Source organism: Stegodyphus dumicola, chromosome 3 (genome assembly GCF_044657685.1).
Source record: "Stegodyphus dumicola isolate Sdum_Otavi_A_Nest chromosome 3, ASM4465768v1".
Classification (NCBI taxonomy): Eukaryota; Metazoa; Arthropoda; class Arachnida; order Araneae; family Eresidae; genus Stegodyphus; species Stegodyphus dumicola.
This window is the reverse complement of record NC_140770.1, coordinates 544,540-565,950: the sequence shown is the minus strand read 5'-3', so window position 1 is coordinate 565,950 and position 21,411 is coordinate 544,540.

Genomic DNA, 21,411 nt, shown 5'->3' with positions numbered 1-21,411 from the left:
GGATCAATAGGACCCGACTTTCATAGTGTCAAAGTTCACGAATTTGACACATTTCGGCCGCGACAATTCCCTATAACCGTTGCACCGAATTTCAAACCGCTCACACAGTACTTCCCATTGAGACACATGAACAATCCCCCTCAAGCGTTTTCTCGTAGCTTAATTTTAGACCCCGGCGCAAGCGACCGAAATTTCGATGGGGGCCGTCCCAATGGTCACGAAAATGGGCCAAACTTTAACCCCCCATATCTCGGGCCCTAATTGTCCGATCGACTTCAAATTTGAAACCTGGCCTAACAGGGTTTCGGCCTTCCTCCCCATGCTCGCCAATCGCGGCTCACCATGGGGGGTCCGGGCCTTTTCGCCGTAATTTTAAAACAAAAACTCGCGAATATCTCCGAAACGGTTCGATAGAATGTCGCAAATTTTGGTGTGAAAGGGCTCCTTAGATTTACCTACAAACCCTCCAAATTTGGTGGTCCTAGCTTCCATAGTTTTTTTATGGCGAATTTTTGAATGTTTAAAAAATAGCCCAAAAATCGAACCGAAATTCCCTACAGAAACTCCATTCGTGAATTTTAAAAATCCGAGATAGCCAAAATGTTGCTCTCGAAGAGTACATCAATTTGAAAAAAAAAAGTTTCTCTCTAGGATCAATAGGACCCGACTTTCATAGTGTCAAAGTTCACGAATTTGACACATTTCGGCCGCGACAATTCCCTATAACCGTTGCACCGAATTTCAAACCGCTCACACAGTACTTCCCATTGAGACACATGAACAATCCCCCGCAAGCGTTTTCCCGTAGCTCAATTTTTGACCCCGGCGCAAGCGACCGATATTTCGATGGGGGCCGTCCCAATGGTCACGGAAATGGGCCAAACATTGACCCCCCATATCTCGGGCCCTAATTGTCCGATCGACTTGAAATTTGAAAAGTGGCCTAACAGGGTTTCGGCTTTCCTCCCCATGCTCGCCAATCGCGGCTCACCATGGGGGGTCTGGGCCTTTTCGCCGTAAAGTTAAAACAAAAACTCGCGAATATCTCCGAAACGGTTAGGTAGAATGTAGCAAATTTTGGTGTGAAAAGGCTCCCTAGATTTACCTACAAACCCTCTAAATTTAGTGGTCCTACCTTCCATAGTTTTTTACTGCGAATTTTTGAATATTCAAAAAATAGCCCAAAAATCGAACGGAAATTCCCTACAGAAACTCCATTAACGAATTTTAAAAATCCGAGGTAGCCAAAATGTTGCTCCCGAAGAGTACATCAATTAAAAAAAAAGTTTCTCTCTAGGCCCAATAGGACCCGACTTTCATAGGGTCAAATTTCACGAATTTGACACATTTCGGCCGCGACAATTTCCTATAACCGTTGTACCGAATTTCAAACCGCTCACACAGTACTTCCCATTGAGACACATGAACAATCCCCCGCAAGCGTTTTCTCGTAGCCTAATTTTAGACCCCGACGCAAGCGACCGAAATTTCGATGGGGCCGTCCCAGTGGTAACGAAAATGGGCCAAACATTGACCCCCCATATCTCGGGCCCTAATTGTCCGATCGACTTGAAATTTGAAACGTGGCCTAACAGGGTTTCGGCTTTCCTCCCCATGCTCGCCAATCGCGGCTCACCATGGGGGGTCCGGGCCTTTTCGCCGTAATGTTAAAACATAAACTCGCGAATATCTCCGAAACGGTTCGATAGAATGTCGCAAATTTTGGTGTGAAAAGGCTCCCTAGATTTACCTACAAACCCTCCAAATTTCGTGGTCCTAGCTTCCATAGTTTTTTTATGGCGAATTTTTGATGGTTTAAAAAATAGCCCAAAAATCGAACGGAAATTCCCTACAGAAACTCCATACGCGAATTTTAAAAATCCGAGATAGCCAAAATGTTGCTCTCGAAGAGTACATCAATTTGAAAAAAAAAAGTTTCTCTCTAGGATCAATAGGACCCGACTTTCATAGTGTCAAAGTTCACGAATTTGACACATTTCGGCCGCGACAATTCCCTATAACCGTTGCACCGAATTTCAAACCGCTCACACAGTACTTCCCATTGAGACACATGAACAATCCCCCTCAAGCGTTTTCTCGTAGCTCAAATTTTGACCCCGGCGCAAGCGACCGAAATTTCGATGGGGGCCGTCCCAATGGTCACGGAAATGGGCCAAATTTTGACCCCCCATATCTCGGGCCCTAATTGTCCGATCAACTTGAATTTGAAACGTGGCCTAACAGGGTTTCGGCCTTCCTCCCCATGCTCGCCAATCGCGGCTCACCATGGGGTGTCCGGGCCTTTTCGCAGTAATGTTAAAACAAGAACTCGCGAATATCTCCGAAACGGTTCGATAGAATGTCGCAAATTTTGGTGTGAAAGGGCTCCTTAGATTTACCTACAAACCCTCCAAATTTGGTGGTCCTAGCTTCCATAGTTTTTTTATGGCGAATTTTTGAATGTTTAAAAAATAGCCCAAAAATCGAACCGAAATTCCCTACAGAAACTCCATTCGCGAATTTTTAAAAATCCGAGATAGCCAAAATGTTGCTCTCGAAGAGTACATCAATTTAAAAAAAAAGTTTTTCTCTAGGATCAATAGGACCCGACTTTCATAGGGTCAAAGTTCACGAATTTGACACATTTCGGCCGCGACAATTCCCTATAACCGTTGCACCGAATTTCAAACCGCTCACACAGTACTTCCCATTGAGACACATGAACAATCCCCCGCAAGCGTTTTCTCGTAGCTCAAATTTTGACCCCGGCGCAAGCGACCGAAATTTCGATGGGGGCCGTCCCAATGGTCACGGAAATGGGCCAAACATTGACCCCCCATATCTCGGGCCCTAATTGTCCGATCGACTTGAAATTTGAAACGTGGCCTAACAGGGTTTCGGCTTTCCTCCCCATGCTCGCCAATCGCGGCTCACCATGGGGGGTCCGGGCCTTTTCGCCGTAAAAGTAAAACAAAAACTCGCGAATATCTCCGAAATGGTTCGATAGAATGTCGCAAATTTTGGTGTGAAAAGGCTCCCTAGATTCACCTACAAACCCTCCAAATTTGGTGGTCCTAGCTTCCATAGTTTTTTTATGGCGAATTTTTGAAGGTTTAAAAAATAGCCCAAAAATCGAACGGAAATTCCCTACAGAAACTCCATACGCGAATTTTAAAATTCCGAGATAGCCAAAATGTTGCTCTCGAAGAGTACATCAATTTGAAAAAAAAAGTTTCTCTCTAGGATCAATAGGACCCGACTTTCATAGTGTCAAAGTTCACGAATTTGACACATTTCGGCCGCGACAATTCCCTATAACCGTTGCACCGAATTTCAAACCGCTCACACAGTACTTCCCATTGAGACACATGAACAATTCCCCGCAAGCGTTTTCTCGTAGCTCAATTTTTGACCTCGGCGCAAGCGACCGAAATTTCGATGGGGGCCGTCCCAATGGTCACGAAAATGGGCCAAACTTTAACCCCCCATATCTCGGGCCCTAATTGTCCGATCGACTTGAAATTTGAAATCTGGCCTAACAGGGTTTCGGCCTTCCTCCCCATGCTCGCCAATCGCGGCTCACCATGGGGGGTCCGGGCCTTTTCGCAGTAATTTTAAAACAAGAACTCGCGAATATCTCCGAAACGGTTAGGTAGAATGTAGCAAATTTTGGTGTGAAAAGGCTCCCTAGATTTACCTACAAACCCTCTAAATTTAGTGGTCCTACCTTCCATAGTTTTTTACTGCGAATTTTTGAATATTTAAAAAATAGCCCAAAAATCGAACGGAAATTCCCTACAGAAACTCCATTAACGAATTTTAAAAATCCGAGGTAGCCAAAATGTTGCTCCCGAAGAGTACATCAATTAAAAAAAAAGTTTCTCTCTAGGCCCAATAGGACCCGACTTTCATAGGGTCAAATTTCACGAATTTGACACATTTCGGCCGCGACAATTTCCTATAACCGTTGTACCGAATTTCAAACCGCTCACACAGTACTTCCCATTGAGACACATGAACAATCCCCCGCAAGCGTTTTCTCGTAGCCTAATTTTAGACCCCGACGCAAGCGACCGAAATTTCGATGGGGCCGTCCCAGTGGTAACGAAAATGGGCCAAACATTGACCCCCCATATCTCGGGCCCTAATTGTCCGATCGACTTGAAATTTGAAACGTGGCCTAACAGGGTTTCGGCTTTCCTCCCCATGCTCGCCAATCGCGGCTCACCATGGGGGGTCCGGGCCTTTTCGCCGTAATGTTAAAACATAAACTCGCGAATATCTCCGAAACGGTTCGATAGAATGTCGCAAATTTTGGTGTGAAAAGGCTCCCTAGATTTACCTACAAACCCTCCAAATTTCGTGGTCCTAGCTTCCATAGTTTTTTTATGGCGAATTTTTGATGGTTTAAAAAATAGCCCAAAAATCGAACGGAAATTCCCTACAGAAACTCCATACGCGAATTTTAAAAATCCGAGATAGCCAAAATGTTGCTCTCGAAGAGTACATCAATTTGAAAAAAAAAAGTTTCTCTCTAGGATCAATAGGACCCGACTTTCATAGTGTCAAAGTTCACGAATTTGACACATTTCGGCCGCGACAATTCCCTATAACCGTTGCACCGAATTTCAAACCGCTCACACAGTACTTCCCATTGAGACACATGAACAATCCCCCTCAAGCGTTTTCTCGTAGCTCAAATTTTGACCCCGGCGCAAGCGACCGAAATTTCGATGGGGGCCGTCCCAATGGTCACGGAAATGGGCCAAATTTTGACCCCCCATATCTCAGGCCCTAATTGTCCGATCAACTTGAATTTGAAACGTGGCCTAACAGGGTTTCGGCCTTCCTCCCCATGCTCGCCAATCGCGGCTCACCATGGGGTGTCCGGGCCTTTTCGCAGTAATGTTAAAACAAGAACTTGCGAATATCTCCGAAACGGTTCGATAGAATGTCGCAAATTTTGGTGTGAAAGGGCTCCTTAGATTTACCTACAAACCCTCCAAATTTGGTGGTCCTAGCTTCCATAGTTTTTTTATGGCGAATTTTTGAATGTTTAAAAAATAGCCCAAAAATCGAACCGAAATTCCCTACAGAAACTCCATTCGCGAATTTTTAAAAATCCGAGATAGCCAAAATGTTGCTCTCGAAGAGTACATCAATTTAAAAAAAAAGTTTTTCTCTAGGATCAATAGGACCCGACTTTCATAGGGTCAAAGTTCACGAATTTGACACATTTCGGCCGCGACAATTCCCTATAACCGTTGCACCGAATTTCAAACCGCTCACACAGTACTTCCCATTGAGACACATGAACAATCCCCCGCAAGCGTTTTCTCGTAGCTCAAATTTTGACCCCGGCGCAAGCGACCGAAATTTCGATGGGGGCCGTCCCAATGGTCACGGAAATGGGCCAAACATTGACCCCCCATATCTCGGGCCCTAATTGTCCGATCGACTTGAAATTTGAAACGTGGCCTAACAGGGTTTCGGCTTTCCTCCCCATGCTCGCCAATCGCGGCTCACCATGGGGGGTCCGGGCCTTTTCGCCGTAAAAGTAAAACAAAAACTCGCGAATATCTCCGAAATGGTTCGATAGAATGTCGCAAATTTTGGTGTGAAAAGGCTCCCTAGATTCACCTACAAACCCTCCAAATTTGGTGGTCCTAGCTTCCATAGTTTTTTTATGGCGAATTTTTGAAGGTTTAAAAAATAGCCCAAAAATCGAACGGAAATTCCCTACAGAAACTCCATACGCGAATTTTAAAATTCCGAGATAGCCAAAATGTTGCTCTCGAAGAGTACATCAATTTGAAAAAAAAAGTTTCTCTCTAGGATCAATAGGACCCGACTTTCATAGTGTCAAAGTTCACGAATTTGACACATTTCGGCCGCGACAATTCCCTATAACCGTTGCACCGAATTTCAAACCGCTCACACAGTACTTCCCATTGAGACACATGAACAATTCCCCTCAAGCGTTTTCTCGTAGCTCACATTTTGACCCCGGCGCAAGCGACCGAAATTTCGATGGGGGCCGTCCCAATGGTCACGGAAATGGGCCAAATTTTGACCCCCCATATCTCGGGCCCTAATTGTCCGATCAACTTGAATTTGAAACGTGGCCTAACAGGGTTTCGGCCTTCCTCCCCATGCTCGCCAATCGCGGCTCACCATGGGGGGTCCGGGCCTTTTCGCAGTAATGTTAAAACAAGAACTCGCGAATATCTCCGAAACGGTTCGATAGAATGTCGCAAATTTTGGTGTGAAAGGGCTCCTTAGATTTACCTACAAACCCTCCAAATTTGGTGGTCCTAGCTTCCATAGTTTTTTTATGGCGAATTTTTGAATGTTTAAAAAATAGCCCAAAAATCGAACCGAAATTCCCTACAGAAACTCCATTCGCGAATTTTTAAAAATCCGAGATAGCCAAAATGTTGCTCTCGAAGAGTACATCAATTTAAAAAAAAAAGTTTTTCTCTAGGATCAATAGGACCCGAGTTTCATAGGGTCAAAGTTCACGAATTTGACACACTTCGGCCGCGACAATTCCCTATAACCGTTGCACCCAATTTCAAACCGCTCACACAGTACTTCCCATTGAGACACATGAACAATCCCCCGCAAGCGTTTTCTAGTAGCTCAATTTTTGACCTCGGCGCAAGCGACCGAATTTTCGATGGGGGCCGTCCCAATGGTCACGAAAATGGGCCAAACTTTAACCCCCCATATCTCGGGCCCTAATTGTCCGATCGACTTGAAATTTGAAACGTGGCCTAACAGGGTTTCGGCCTTCCTCCCCATGCTCGCCAATCGCGGCTCACCATGGGGGGTCCGGGCCTTTTCGCCGTAATGTTAAAACAAAAACTCGCGAATATCTCCGAAACGTTTCGATAGAATGTCGCAAATTTTGGTGTGAAAGGGCTCCTTAGATTTACCTACAAACCCTCCAAATTTGGTGGTCCTAGATTCCATAGTTTTTTTATGGCGAATTTTTAAAGGTTTAAAAAATAGCCCAAAAATCGAACGGAAATTCCCTACAGAAACTCCATACACGAATTTTAAAAATCCGAGATAGCCAAAATGTTGCTCTCGAAGAGTGCATCAATTTGAAAACAAAAAGTTTCTCTCTAGGATCAATAGGACCCGACTTTCATAGGGTCAAAGTTCACGAATTTGACACATTTCGGCCGCGACAATTCCCTATAACAGTTGCACCGAATTTCAAACCGCTCACACAGTACTTCCCATTGAGACACATGAACAATCCCCCGCAAGCGTTTTCTCGTAGCTCAATTTTTGACCTCGGCGCAAGCGACCGAAATTTCGATGGGGGCCGTCCCAATGGTCACGAAAATGGGCCAAACTTTAACCCCCCATATCTCGGGCCCTAATTGTCCGATCGACTTCAAATTTGAAACCTGGCCTAACAGGGTTTCGGCCTTCCTCCCCATGCTCGCCAATCGCGGCTCACCATGGGGGGTCCGGGCCTTTTCGCAGTAATTTTAAAACAAGAACTCGCGAATATCTCCGAAACGGTTCGATAGAATGTCGCAAATTTTGGTGTGAAAGGGCTCCTTAGATTTACCTACAAACCCTCCAAATTTGGTGGTCCTAGCTTCCATAGTTTTTTTATGGCGAATTTTTGAATGTTTAAAAAATAGCCCAAAAATCGAACCGAAATTCCCTACAGAAACTCCATTCGCGAATTTTTAAAAATCCGAGATAGCCAAAATGTTGCTCTCGATGAGTACATCAATTTAAAAAAAAAAGTTTTTCTCTAGGATCAATAGGACCCGACTTTCATAGGGTCAAAGTTCACGAATTTGACACATTTCGGCCGCGACAATTCCCTATAACCGTTGCACCGAATTTCAAACCGCTCACACAGTACTTCCCATTGAGACACATGAACAATCCCCCGCAAGCGTTTTCTCGTAGCTCAATTTTTGACCCCGGCGCAAGCGACCGAAATTTCGATGGGGGCCGTCCCAATGGTCACGGAAATGGGCCAAACATTGACCCCCCATATCTCGGGCCCTAATTGTCCGATCGACTTGAAATTTGAAACGTGGCCTAACAGGGTTTCGGCTTTCCTCCCCATGCTCGCCAATCGCGGCTCACCATGGGGGGTCCGGGCCTTTTCGCCGTAAAAGTAAAACAAAAACTCGCGAATATCTCCGAAATGGTTCGATAGAATGTCGCAAATTTTGGTGTGAAAAGGCTCCCTAGATTTACCTACAAACCCTCCAAATTTGGTGGTCCTAGCTTCCATAGTTTTTTTATGGCGAATTTTTGAATGTTTAAAAAATAGCCCAAAAATCGAACGGAAATTCCCTACAGAAACTCCATACGCGAATTTTAAAAATCCGAGATAGCCAAAATGTTGCTCTCGAAGAGTATATCAATTTGAAAAAAAAAGTTTCTCTCTAGGATCAATAGGACCCGACTTTCATAGTGTCAAAGTTCACGAATTTGACACATTTCGGCCGCGACAATTCCCTATAACCGTTGCACCGAATTTCAAACCGCTCACACAGTACTTCCCATTGAGACACATGAACAATCCCCCTCAAGCGTTTTCTCGTAGCTCAAATTTTGACCCCGGCGCAAGCGACCGAAATTTCGATGGGGGCCGTCCCAATGGTCACGGAAATGGGCCAAATTTTGACCCCCCATATCTCGGGCCCTAATTGTCCGATCAACTTGAATTTGAAACGTGGCCTAACAGGGTTTCGGCCTTCCTCCCCATGCTCGCCAATCGCGGCTCACCATGGGGGGTCCGGGCCTTTTCGCAGTAATGTTAAAACAAGAACTCGCGAATATCTCCGAAACGGTTCGATAGAATGTCGCAAATTTTGGTGTGAAAGGGCTCCTTAGATTTACCTACAAACCCTCCAAATTTGGTGGTCCTAGCTTCCATAGTTTTTTTATGGCGAATTTTTGAATGTTTAAAAAATAGCCCAAAAATCGAACCGAAATTCCCTACAGAAACTCCATTCGCGAATTTTTAAAAATCCGAGATAGCCAAAATGTTGCTCTCGAAGAGTACATCAATTTAAAAAAAAAGTTTTTCTCTAGGATCAATAGGACCCGACTTTCATAGGGTCAAAGTTCACGAATTTGACACATTTCGGCCGCGACAATTCCCTATAACCGTTGCACCGAATTTCAAACCGCTCACACAGTACTTCCCATTGAGACACATGAACAATCCCCCGCAAGCGTTTTCTCGTAGCTCAATTTTTGACCCCGGCGCAAGCGACCGAAATTTCGATGGGGGCCGTCCCAATGGTCACGGAAATGGGCCAAACATTGACCCCCCATATCTCGGGCCCTAATTGTCCGATCGACTTGAAATTTGAAACGTGGCCTAACAGGGTTTCGGCTTTCCTCCCCATGCTCGCCAATCGCGGCTCACCATGGGGGGTCCGGGCCTTTTCGCCGTAAAAGTAAAACAAAAACTCGCGAATATCTCCGAAATGGTTCGATAGAATGTCGCAAATTTTGGTGTGAAAAGGCTCCCTAGATTTACCTACAAACCCTCCAAATTTGGTGGTCCTAGCTTCCATAGTTTTTTTATGGCGAATTTTTGAATGTTTAAAAAATAGCCCAAAAATCGAACGGAAATTCCCTACAGAAACTCCATACGCGAATTTTAAAAATCCGAGATAGCCAAAATGTTGCTCTCGAAGAGTATATCAATTTGAAAAAAAAAGTTTCTCTCTAGGATCAATAGGACCCGACTTTCATAGTGTCAAAGTTCACGAATTTGACACATTTCGGCCGCGACAATTCCCTATAACCGTTGCACCGAATTTCAAACCGCTCACACAGTACTTCCCATTGAGACACATGAACAATCCCCCTCAAGCGTTTTCTCGTAGCTCAAATTTTGACCCCGGCGCAAGCGACCGAAATTTCGATGGGGGCCGTCCCAATGGTCACGGAAATGGGCCAAATTTTGACCCCCCATATCTCGGGCCCTAATTGTCCGATCAACTTGAATTTGAAACGTGGCCTAACAGGGTTTCGGCCTTCCTCCCCATGCTCGCCAATCGCGGCTCACCATGGGGGGTCCGGGCCTTTTCGCAGTAATGTTAAAACAAGAACTCGCGAATATCTCCGAAACGGTTCGATAGAATGTCGCAAATTTTGGTGTGAAAGGGCTCCTTAGATTTACCTACAAACCCTCCAAATTTGGTGGTCCTAGCTTCCATAGTTTTTTTATGGCGAATTTTTGAATGTTTAAAAAATAGCCCAAAAATCGAACCGAAATTCCCTACAGAAACTCCATTCGCGAATTTTTAAAAATCCGAGATAGCCAAAATGTTGCTCTCGAAGAGTACATCAATTTAAAAAAAAAGTTTTTCTCTAGGATCAATAGGACCCGACTTTCATAGGGTCAAAGTTCACGAATTTGACACATTTCGGCCGCGACAATTCCCTATAACCGTTGCACCGAATTTCAAACCGCTCACACAGTACTTCCCATTGAGACACATGAACAATCCCCCGCAAGCGTTTTCTCGTAGCTCAATTTTTGACCCCGGCGCAAGCGACCGAAATTTCGATGGGGGCCGTCCCAATGGTCACGGAAATGGGCCAAACATTGACCCCCCATATCTCGGGCCCTAATTGTCCGATCGACTTGAAATTTGAAACGTGGCCTAACAGGGTTTCGGCTTTCCTCCCCATGCTCGCCAATCGCGGCTCACCATGGGGGGTCCGGGCCTTTTCGCCGTAAAAGTAAAACAAAAACTCGCGAATATCTCCGAAATGGTTCGATAGAATGTCGCAAATTTTGGTGTGAAAAGGCTCCCTAGATTTACCTACAAACCCTCCAAATTTGGTGGTCCTAGCTTCCATAGTTTTTTTATGGCGAATTTTTGAAGGTTTAAAAAATAGCCCAAAAATCGAACGGAAATTCCCTACAGAAACTCCATACGCGAATTTTAAAAATCCGAGATAGCCAAAATGTTGCTCTCGAAGAGTATATCAATTTGAAAAAAAAAGTTTCTCTCTAGGATCAATAGGACCCGACTTTCATAGTGTCAAAGTTCACGAATTTGACACATTTCGGCCGCGACAATTCCCTATAACCGTTGCACCGAATTTCAAACCGCTCACACAGTACTTCCCATTGAGACACATGAACAATCCCCCTCAAGCGTTTTCTCGTAGCTCAAATTTTGACCCCGGCGCAAGCGACCGAAATTTCGATGGGGGCCGTCCCAATGGTCACGGAAATGGGCCAAATTTTGACCCCCCATATCTCGGGCCCTAATTGTCCGATCAACTTGAATTTGAAACGTGGCCTAACAGGGTTTCGGCCTTCCTCCCCATGCTCGCCAATCGCGGCTCACCATGGGGGGTCCGGGCCTTTTCGCAGTAATGTTAAAACAAGAACTCGCGAATATCTCCGAAACGGTTCGATAGAATGTCGCAAATTTTGGTGTGAAAGAGCTCCTTAGATTTACCTACAAACCCTCCGAATTTGGTGGTCCTAGCTTCCATAGTTTTTTTATGGCGAATTTTTGAATGTTTAAAAAATAGCCCAAAAATCGAACCGAAATTCCCTACAGAAACTCCATTCGCGAATTTTTAGAAATCCGAGATAGCCAAAATGTTGCTCTCGAAGAGTACATCAATTTAAAAAAAAAGTTTTTCTCTAGGATCAATAGGACCCGACTTTCATAGGGTCAAAGTTCACGAATTTGACACATTTCGGCCGCGACAATTCCCTATAACCGTTGCACCGAATTTCAAACCGCTCACACAGTACTTCCCATTGAGACACATGAACAATCCCCCGCAAGCGTTTTCTCGTAGCTCAATTTTTGACCCCGGCGCAAGCGACCGAAATTTCGATGGGGGCCGTCCCAATGGTCACGGAAATGGGCCAAACATTGACCCCCCATATCTCGGGCCCTAATTGTCCGATCGACTTGAAATTTGAAACGTGGCCTAACAGGGTTTCGGCTTTCCTCCCCATGCTCGCCAATCGCGGCTCACCATGGGGGGTCCGGGCCTTTTCGCCGTAAAAGTAAAACAAAAACTCGCGAATATCTCCGAAATGGTTCGATAGAATGTCGCAAATTTTGGTGTGAAAAGGCTCCCTAGATTTACCTACAAACCCTCCAAATTTGGTGGTCCTAGCTTCCATAGTTTTTTTATGGCGAATTTTTGAAGGTTTAAAAAATAGCCCAAAAATCGAACGGAAATTCCCTACAGAAACTCCATACGCGAATTTTAAAAATCCGAGATAGCCAAAATGTTGCTCTCGAAGAGTACATCAATTTGAAAAAAAACGTTTCTCTCTAGGATCAATAGGACCCGACTTTCATAGTGTCAAAGTTCACGAATTTGACACATTTCGGCCGCGACAATTCCCTATAACCGTTGCACCGAATTTCAAACCGCTCACACAGTACTTCCCATTGAGACACATGAACAATCCCCCTCAAGCGTTTTCTCGTAGCTCAAATTTTGACCCCGGCGCAAGCGACCGAAATTTCGATGGGGGCCGTCCCAATGGTCACGGAAATGGGCCAAATTTTGACCCCCCATATCTCGGGCCCTAATTGTCCGATCAACTTGAATTTGAAACGTGGCCTAACAGGGTTTCGGCCTTCCTCCCCATGCTCGCCAATCGCGGCTCACCATGGGGTGTCCGGGCCTTTTCGCCGTAATGTTAAAACAAAAACTCGCGAATATCTCCGAAACGTTTCGATAGAATGTCGCAAATTTTGGTGTGAAAGGGCTCCTTAGATTTACCTACAAACCCTCCAAATTTGGTGGTCCTAGCTTCCATAGTTTTTTATGGCGAATTTTTAAAGGTTTAAAAAATAGCCCAAAAATCGAACGGAAATTCCCTACAGAAACTCCATACGCGAATTTTAAAAATCCGAGATAGCCAAAATGTTGCTCTCGAAGAGTGCATCAATTTGAAAACAAAAAGTTTCTCTCTAGGATCAATAGGACCCGACTTTCATAGGGTCAAAGTTCACGAATTTGACACATTTCGGCCGCGACAATTCCCTATAACCGTTGCACCGAATTTCAAACCGCTCACACAGTACTTCCCATTGAGACACATGAACAATCCCCCGCAAGCGTTTTCTCGTAGCTGAATTTTTGACCTCGGCGCAAGCGACCGAAATTTCGATGGGGGCCGTCCCAATGGTCACAAAAATGGGCCAAATTTTAACCCCCCATATCTCGGGCCCTAATTGTCCGATCGACTTGAAATTTGAAACCTGGCCTAACAGGGTTTCCGCCTTCCTCCCCATGCTCGCCAATCGCGGCTCGCCATGGAGGGTCCGGGCCTTTTCGCCGTAATGTTAAAACAAGAACTCGCGAATATCTCCGAAACGGTTCGATAGAATGTCGCAAATTTTGGTGTGAAAGGGCTCCTTAGATTTACCTACAAACCCTCCAAATTTGGTGGTCCTAGCTTCAATAGTTTTTTTATGGCGAATTTTTGAATGTTTAAAAAATAGCCCAAAAATCGAACCGAAATTCCCTACAGAAACTCCATTCGCGAATTTTAAAAATCCGAGATAGCCAAAATGTTGCTCTCGAAGAGTACATCAATTTAAAAAAAAAGTTTCTCTCTAGGATCAATAGGACCCGACTTTCATAGGGTCAAAGTTCACGAATTTGACACATTTCGGCCGCGACAATTCCCTATAACCGTTGCACCGAATTTCAAACCGCTCACACAGTACTTCCCATTGAGACACATGAACAATCCCCCGCAAGCGTTTTCTCGTAGCTCAATTTTTGACCCCGGCGCAAGCGACCGAAATTTCGATGGGGGCCGTCCCAATGGTCACGGAAATGGGCCAAACATTGACCCCCCATATCTCGGGCCCTAATTGTCCGATCGACTTGAAATTTGAAACGTGGCTTAACAGGGTTTCGGCTTTCCTCCCCATGCTCGCCAATCGCGGCTCACCATGGGGGGTCCGGGCCTTTTCGCCGTAATGTTAAAACAAAAACTCGCGAATATCTCCGAAACGTTTCGATAGAATGTCGCAAATTTTGGTGTGAAAGGGCTCCTTAGATTTACCTACAAACCCTCCAAATTTGGTGGTCCTAGCTTCCATAGTTTTTTTATGGCGAATTTTTAAAGGTTTAAAAAGTAGCCCAAAAATCGAACGGAAATTCCCTACAGAAACTCCATACGCGAATTTTAAAAATCCGAGATAGCCAAAATGTTGCTCTCGAAGAGTGCATCAATTTGAAAAAAAAAAGTTTCTCTCTAGGATCAATAGGACCCGACTTTCATAGGGTCAAATTTCACGAATTTGACACATTTCGGCCGCGACAATTCCCTATAACCGTTGCACCGAATTTCAAACCGCTCACACAGTACTTCCCATTGAGACACATGAACAATCCCCCGCAAGCGTTTTCTCGTAGCTCAATTTTTGACCTCAGCGCAAGCGACCGAAATTTCGATGGGGGCCGTCCCAATGGTCACGAAAATGGGCCAAACTTTAACCCCCCATATCTCGGGCCCTAATTGTCCGATCGACTTGAAATTTGAAACCTGGCCTAACAGGGTTTCGGCCTTCCTCCCCATGCTCGCCAATCGCGGCTCACCATGGGGGGTCCGGGCCTTTTCGCCGTAATGTTAAAACAAGAACTCGCGAATATCTCCGAAACGGTTCGATAGAATGTCGCAAATTTTGGTGTGAAACGGCTCCTTAGATTTACCTACAAACCCTCCAAATTTGGTGGTCCTAGCTTCCATAGTTTTTTTATGGCGAATTTTTGAAGGTTTAAAAAATAGCCCAAAAATCGAACGGAAATTCCCTACAGAAACTCCATACGCGAATTTTAAAAATCCGAGATAGCCAAAATGTTGCTCTCGAAGAGTACATCAATTTGAAAAAAAAAGTTTCTCTCTAGGATCAATAGGACCCGACTTTCATAGTGTCAAAGTTCACGAATTTGACACATTTCGGCCGCGACAATTCCCTATAACCGTTGCACCGAATTTCAAACCGCTCACACAGTACTTCCCATTGAGACACATGAACAATCCCCCTCAAGCGTTTTCTCGTAGCTCAAATTTTGACCCCGGCGCAAGCGACCGAAATTTCGATGGGGGCCGTCCCAATGGTCACGGAAATGGGCCAAATTTTGACCCCCCATATCTCGGGCCCTAATTGTCCGATCAACTTGAATTTGAAACGTGGCCTAACAGGGTTTCGGCCTTCCTCCCCATGCTCGCCAATCGCGGCTCACCATGGGGGGTCCGGGCCTTTTCGCCGTAATGTTAAAACAAAAACTCGCGAATATCTCCGAAACGTTTCGATAGAATGTCGCAAATTTTGGTGTGAAAGGGCTCCTTAGATTTACCTACAAACCCTCCAAATTTGGTGGTCCTAGCTTCCATAGTTTTTTATGGCGAATTTTTAAAGGTTTAAAAAATAGCCCAAAAATCGAACAGAAATTCCCTACAGAAACTCCATACGCGAATTTTAAAAATCCGAGATAGCCAAAATGTTGCTCTCGAAGAGTGCATCAATTTGAAAAAAAAAGTTTCTCTCTAGGATCAATAGGACCCGAGTTTCATAGGGTCAAAGTTCACGAATTTGACACACTTCGGCCGCGACAATTCCCTATAACCGTTGCACCGAATTTCAAACCGCTCACACAGTACTTCCCATTGAGACACATGAACAATCCCCCGCAAGCGTTTTCTAGTAGCTCAATTTTTGACCTCGGCGCAAGCGACCGAATTTTCGATGGGGGCAGTCCCAATGGTCACGAAAATGGGCCAAACTTTAACCCCCCATATCTCGGGCCCTAATTGTCCGATCGACTTGAAATTTGAAACCTGGCCTAACAGGGTTTCGGCCTTCCTCCCCATGCTCGCCAATCGCGGCTCACCATGGGGGGTCCGGGCCTTTTCGCCGTAATGTTAAACAAAAACTCGCGAATATCTCCGAAACGTTTCGATAGAATGTCGCAAATTTTGGTGTGAAAGGGCTCCTTAGATTTACCTACAAACCCTCCAAATTTGGTGGTCCTAGCTTCCATAGTTTTTTTATGGCGAATTTTTGAAGGTTTAAAAAATAGCCCAAAAATCGAACGGAAATTCCCTACAGAAACTCCATACGCGAATTTTAAAAATCCGAGATAGCCAAAATGTTGCTCTCGAAGAGTGCATCAATTTGAAAACAAAAAGTTTCTCTCTAGGATCAATAGGACCCGACTTTCATAGGGTCAAAGTTCACGAATTTGACACATTTCGGCCGCGACAATTCCCTATAACCGTTGCACCGAATTTCAAACCGCTCACACAGTACTTCCCATTGAGACACATGAACAATCCCCCGCAAGCGTTTTCTCGTAGCTGAATTTTTGACCTCGGCGCAAGCGACCGAAATTTCGATGGGGGCCGTCCCAATGGTCACAAAAATGGGCCAAATTTTAACCCCCCATATCTCGGGCCCTAATTGTCCGATCGACTTGAAATTTGAAACCTGGCCTAACAGGGTTTCCGCCTTCCTCCCCATGCTCGCCAATCGCGGCTCGCCATGGAGGGTCCGGGCCTTTTCGCCGTAATGTTAAAACAAGAACTCGCGAATATCTCCGAAACGGTTCGATAGAATGTCGCAAATTTTGGTGTGAAAGGGCTCCTTAGATTTACCTACAAACCCTCCAAATTTGGTGGTCCTAGCTTCAATAGTTTTTTTATGGCGAATTTTTGAATGTTTAAAAAATAGCCCAAAAATCGAACCGAAATTCCCTACAGAAACTCCATTCGCGAATTTTAAAAATCCGAGATAGCCAAAATGTTGCTCTCGAAGAGTACATCAATTTAAAAAAAAAGTTTCTCTCTAGGATCAATAGGACCCGACTTTCATAGGGTCAAAGTTCACGAATTTGACACATTTCGGCCGCGACAATTCCCTATAACCGTTGCACCGAATTTCAAACCGCTCACACAGTACTTCCCATTGAGACACATGAACAATCCCCCGCAAGCGTTTTCTCGTAGCTCAATTTTTGACCCCGGCGCAAGCGACCGAAATTTCGATGGGGGCCGTCCCAATGGTCACGGAAATGGGCCAAACATTGACCCCCCATATCTCGGGCCCTAATTGTCCGATCGACTTGAAATTTGAAACGTGGCTTAACAGGGTTTCGGCTTTCCTCCCCATGCTCGCCAATCGCGGCTCACCATGGGGGGTCCGGGCCTTTTCGCCGTAATGTTAAAACAAAAACTCGCGAATATCTCCGAAACGTTTCGATAGAATGTCGCAAATTTTGGTGTGAAAGGGCTCCTTAGATTTACCTACAAACCCTCCAAATTTGGTGGTCCTAGCTTCCATAGTTTTTTTATGGCGAATTTTTAAATGTTTAAAAAGTAGCCCAAAAATCGAACGGAAATTCCCTACAGAAACTCCATACGCGAATTTTAAAAATCCGAGATAGCCAAAATGTTGCTCTCGAAGAGTGCATCAATTTGAAAAAAAAAAAGTTTCTCTCTAGGATCAATAGGACCCGACTTTCATAGGGTCAAATTTCACGAATTTGACACATTTCGGCCGCGACAATTCCCTATAACCGTTGCACCGAATTTCAAACCGCTCACACAGTACTTCCCATTGAGACACATGAACAATCCCCCGCAAGCGTTTTCTCGTAGCTCAATTTTTGACCTCAGCGCAAGCGACCGAAATTTCGATGGGGGCCGTCCCAATGGTCACGAAAATGGGCCAAACTTTAACCCCCCATATCTCGGGCCCTAATTGTCCGATCGACTTGAAATTTGAAACCTGGCCTAACAGGGTTTCGGCCTTCCTCCCCATGCTCGCCAATCGCGGCTCACCATGGGGGGTCCGGGCCTTTTCGCCGTAATGTTAAACAAAAACTCGCGAATATCTCCGAAACGTTTCGATAGAATGTCGCAAATTTTGGTGTGAAAGGGCTCCTTAGATTTACCTACAAACCCTCCAAATTTGGTGGTCCTAGCTTCCATAGTTTTTTTATGGCGAATTTTTAAATGTTTAAGAAATAGCCCAAAAATCGAACGGAAATTCCCTACAGAAACTCCATACGCGAATTTTAAAAATCCGAGATAGCCAAAATGTTGCTCTCGAAGAGTACACCAATTTGAAAAAAAAAAGTTTCTCTCTAGGCCCAATAGGACCCGACTTTCATAGGGTCAAAGTTCACGAATTTGACACACTTCGGCCGCGACAATTCCCTATAACCGTTGCACCGAATTTCAAACCGCTCACACAGTACTTCCCATTGAGACACATGAACAATCCCCCGCAAGCGTTTTCTCGTAGCTCAATTTTTGACCTCAGCGCAAGCGACCGAAATTTCGATGGGGGCCGTCCCAATGGTCACGAAAATGGGCCAAACTTTAACCCCCCATATCTCGGGCCCTAATTGTCCGATCGACTTGAAATTTGAAACCTGGCCTAACAGGGTTTCGGCCTTCCTCCCCATGCTCGCCAATCGCGGCTCACCATGGGGGGTCCGGGCCTTTTCGCCGTAATGTTAAAACAAGAACTCGCGAATATCTCCGAAACGGTTCGATAGAATGTCGCAAATTTTGGTGTGAAACGGCTCCTTAGATTTACCTACAAACCCTCCAAATTTGGTGGTCCTAGCTTCCATAGTTTTTTTATGGCGAATTTTTGAATGTTTAAAAAATAGCCCAAAAATCGAACGGAAATTCCCTACAGAAACTCCATTCGCGAATTTTAAAAATCCGAGATAGCCAAAATGTTGCTCTCGAAGAGTACACCAATTTGAAAAAAAAAGTTTCTCTCTAGGCCCAATAGGACCCGACTTTCATAGGGTCAAAGTTCACGAATTTGACACATTTCGGCAGCGACAATTCCCTATAACCGTTGCACCGAATTTCAAACCGCTCACACAGTACTTCCCATTGAGACACATGAACAATCCCCCGCAAGCGTTTTCTCGTAGCTCAATTTTTGACCCCGGCGCAAGCGACCGAAATTTCGATGGGGGCCGTCCCAATGGTCACGGAAATGGGCCAAATTTTGACCCCCCATATCTCGGGCCCTAATTGTCCGATCAACTTGAAATTTGAAACGTGGCCTAACAGGGTTTCGGCCTTCCTCCCCATGCTCGCCAATCGCGGCTCACCATGGGGGGTCCGGGCCTTTTCGCCGTAATGTTAAACAAAAACTCGCGAATATCTCCGAAACGTTTCGATAGAATGTCGCAAATTTTGGTGTGAAAGGGCTCCTTAGATTTACCTACAAACCCTCCAAATTTGGTGGTCCTAGCTTCCATAGTTTTTTTATGGCGAATTTTTAAATGTTTAAGAAATAGCCCAAAAATCGAACGGAAATTCCCTACAGAAACTCCATACGCGAATTTTAAAAATCCGAGATAGCCAAAATGTTGCTCTCGAAGAGTACACCAATTTGAAAAAAAAAAGTTTCTCTCTAGGCCCAATAGGACCCGACTTTCATAGGGTCAAAGTTCACGAATTTGACACATTTCGGCAGCGACAATTCCCTATAACCGTTGCACCGAATTTCAAACCGCTCACACAGTACTTCCCATTGAGACACATGAACAATCCCCCGCAAGCGTTTTCTCGTAGCTCAATTTTTGACCCCGGCGCAAGCGACCGAAATTTCGATGGGGGCCGTCCCAATGGTCACGGAAATGGGCCAAATTTTGACCCCCCACATCTCGGGCCCTAATTGTCCGATCAACTTGAAATTTGAAACGTGGCCTAACAGGGTTTCGGCCTTCCTCCCCATGCTCGCCAATCGCGGCTCACCATGGGGGGTCCGGGCCTTTTCGCCGTAATGTTAAACAAAAACTCGCGAATATCTCCGAAACGTTTCGATAGAATGTCGCAAATTTTGGTGTGAATGGGCTCCTTAGATTTACCTACAAACCCTCCAAATTTGGTGGTCCTAGCTTCCATAGTTTTTTTATGGCGAATTTTTAAATGTTTAAGAAATAGCCCAAAAATCGAACGGAAATTCCCTACAGAAACTTCATACGCGAATTTTAAAAATCCGAGATAGCCAAAATGTTGCTCTCGAAGAGTACACCAATTTGAAAAAAAAAAGTTTCTCTCTAGGCCCAATAGGACCCGACTTTCATAGGGTCAAAGTTCACGAATTTGACACACTTCGGCCGCGACAATTCCCTATAACCGTTGCACCGAATTTCAAACCGCTCACACAGTACTTCCCATTGAGACACATGAACAATCCCCCGCAAGCGTTTTCTAGTAGCTCAATTTTTGACCTCGGCGCAAGCGACCGAATTTTCGATGGGGGCAGTCCCAATGGTCACGAAAATGGGCCAAACTTTAACCCCCCATATCTCGGGCCCTAATTGTCCGATCGACTTGAAATTTGAAACCTGGCCTAACAGGGTTTCGGCCTTCCTCCCCATGCTCGCCAATCGCGGCTCACCATGGGGGGTCCGGGCCTTTTCGCCGTAATGTTAAACAAAAACTCGCGAATATCTCCGAAACGTTTCGATAGAATGTCGCAAATTTTGGTGTGAAAGGGCTCCTTAGATTTACCTACAAACCCTCCAAATTTGGTGGTCCTAGCTTCCATAGTTTTTTTATGGCGAATTTTTGAAGGTTTAAAAAATAGCCCAAAAATCGAACGGAAATTCCCTACAGAAACTCCATACGCGAATTTTAAAAATCCGAGATAGCCAAAATGTTGCTCTCGAAGAGTGCATCAATTTGAAAACAAAAAGTTTCTCTCTAGGATCAATAGGACCCGACTTTCATAGGGTCAAAGTTCACGAATTTGACACATTTCGGCCGCGACAATTCCCTATAACCGTTGCACCGAATTTCAAACCGCTCACACAGTACTTCCCATTGAGACACATGAACAATCCCCCGCAAGCGTTTTCTCGTAGCTGAATTTTTGACCTCGGCGCAAGCGACCGAAATTTCGATGGGGGCCGTCCCAATGGTCACAAAAATGGGCCAAATTTTAACCCCCCATATCTCGGGCCCTAATTGTCCGATCGACTTGAAATTTGAAACCTGGCCTAACAGGGTTTCCGCCTTCCTCCCCATGCTCGCCAATCGCGGCTCGCCATGGAGGGTCCGGGCCTTTTCGCCGTAATGTTAAAACAAGAACTCGCGAATATCTCCGAAACGGTTCGATAGAATGTCGCAAATTTTGGTGTGAAAGGGCTCCTTAGATTTACCTACAAACCCTCCAAATTTGGTGGTCCTAGCTTCAATAGTTTTTTTATGGCGAATTTTTGAATGTTTAAAAAATAGCCCAAAAATCGAACCGAAATTCCCTACAGAAACTCCATTCGCGAATTTTAAAAATCCGAGATAGCCAAAATGTTGCTCTCGAAGAGTACATCAATTTAAAAAAAAAGTTTCTCTCTAGGATC